This window comes from Elephantulus edwardii, unplaced genomic scaffold, assembly GCF_000299155.1.
Source record: "Elephantulus edwardii isolate Elephantulus edwardi_28Jun2011 unplaced genomic scaffold, EleEdw1.0 scaffold00364, whole genome shotgun sequence".
Lineage (NCBI taxonomy): Eukaryota > Metazoa > Chordata > Mammalia > Macroscelidea > Macroscelididae > Elephantulus > Elephantulus edwardii.
The window spans coordinates 359,447-361,810 of record NW_006400114.1 but is presented as its reverse complement, the minus strand read 5'-3'; the positions used below and the strand labels follow the sequence as shown (position 1 = coordinate 361,810).

Below are 2,364 nucleotides of genomic sequence, written 5' to 3'. Positions count from 1 at the left end.
GGGATGGGAGTGTCAGAGACAGTGCGATTGGCACAGGACAGAGTGGAGTTTAGGGCTGTTGTACATAGGGTCGCTATGAGTCGCAAGTGACTCGATGGCACATAACAACAACAACAACAATGAAGACCTGGTTTCATGCACTAAATGCTAATGATCAAAGACAAGGTGAGCAATTATTTGCTATGCATCTGAGAGTTTAACAATGACAAAGGATGGCCAAAGAATTTATGCCTTTGAGTTGTGATGTTGGGGAAACTATTCAATATTACATCGACTGTCAAAACCACAAACACTTACTGGAGAAAGTGCAACCAGCATGTTTCTTAGAGACAATGAAATTTCACCTCGTACACTTCGGGCATATTGTTAGGAGCCAGTTCCTGAAAAAAGACATCATGCTTGCTAAGTTGGAGAGTTAGCGAAAGAGGAAGATCCTCAACAAGAGGGATTGAAACAATAACTGTAACAATGGATTCAAGTGTGTTGGTGATGATGAAGATGGTACAGAACAGATGTATTGTTCATAAAGTCACTATGGGTCATGGTCAACTAGAGGACACTTAACATACATTAGTGCTTTGCAATAATTATTTTGACGTGTCTTTGATTTTTTTCCATGCTTCTTTGCCCATACAGGTTACCTCTCAGATGGCTACTTGCAAGTTTTTAAGTCTCAGTCTACTCACCAATGTAGGATGTAGAACATTGTCTTTATAGATTATGTTATGCCAATTGCTCATGATGTCTCCCCAAACCAGTCATCCCTATTCTGTCAGGATGTTTGAGTATAGTCAATAAATCTATGTAACTTTTGCTTCTTGTATGTCCTAGTATATATGCGAAGATATTTATAGACATATAAACATTCATGAATCATGTAGAAATATTGTCTGACAAAAGCTATGTGTGATAATGGGTACAGTTCTCTTTGTTGGTCCATATCAGTTTATCTCACTTGTCTGCCTATGTAGCCTCTGGCAAGTTAATGTTGCAACTTACAATGTATGAACCATCTATTCTTTGTCTCATTGCTGTTGAATTGCAACTGACCCTAAATTGGGCTTTTAAGGCTGTAATTTATAACAGGAAGATATTGCCCATCTTTCTTCTGAGGAGCTACTGGAATATTCAGATCATCAGGGAGATAAGGCCTTTGGATTAGCAGCATAGACTATGCCAACAGAGCACCTTATGTAATGATCTAATGTTCTCTAAAACTCTTGTGTACCTCTCCATGTCTTCCTCTTCTTTAGTGGTATTTTGCTTATCATCCTTTATTTTATATGTATTTCCCTCCATCCAAATTAATGTCTATTAGCTAATTTCTGATTTTTCTTTGCTTTTTTTTTGAGAAAATGTATGCTTTATTTGGTATTAACAGGTTTGAACATATTCTCTCTTTTTTAAAGTTCCATTAATTCATTGTTACACATTTTCTTCACTGTCCCCCTCCCAGCTTTTTTCTTTGGAAAAAAGTTCTTTCATTATTATACAGTCCATTTCACCCCCTCTGGACTACTTGAATATGCAACTCTTATTCTGGACTAATTTATTTTTAATTTTTTGTTACATGTTTTTATTGGTTTGCATGCAATCACTCATATGCGTTGTGTTTCATACATGTATATTATATTTTATACACTCTTTCATTTACATTGTATTTCATGAATGTGTATTGTGATAGTTTCCTCCCTTACAATCATATTACTAATAATTACATTCATGACAGTATGTAAGCCTCATTCCTTAATATCCCCATTTTAGATAGTTAATTTATAATATTCCTATCCCTATCAAAACAATACTCTGAAGAAAAAACACACCCCCCTTTGCTAAAGAACCTTTTCAGTTTGGACATTTTGGGCATCTGCATTCACAAGCAAAGTCTAATTCAGAGTAAGATATCAGGTCGTGGTACTAGGTACTATAGCTAATGTTAGATGGATCTTGGCAGAAAGCAAAGAATACCAGAAGAATGTCTATCTGTGCTTCATTGACTATGCAAAGGCTTTTGACTGTGTAGATCACAACAACCTGTGGCTGACTCTGAGAAGAATGGGAATACGAGAACATTTGATTGTGCTAATGCAAAACCTTTACTTGGACCAAGAGGCAGTCATCAGAACAGAGCAAGGAGACATTACATGGTTCAAAATCAAGAAAGGGGTCCATCAGGGATGTATTCTGTCTCCATACCATTTCAGTCTGTATGTAGAACAGATCCTCAGAGACGGTGGGCTGTACGAAGAGGAATGTGGCATCAGGATTGGTGGAAGAGTCATCAACAACCCGCGTTATGCAGATGACACAACCCTGCTTGCTGAAACTGAGGAGGACCTGAGGCACTTGCTGCAGAAGATCAAG

At 37.4% G+C, this 2,364-nt stretch overlaps 1 pseudogene; it reads left to right on the top strand.

Annotated features, from left to right (window-relative positions):
• Window positions 1-701, top strand: part of LOC102856315 — a 17,160-nt pseudogene extending 16,459 nt beyond the window's left edge.
• Window positions 702-2,364: the final 1,663 nt, after the last annotated feature.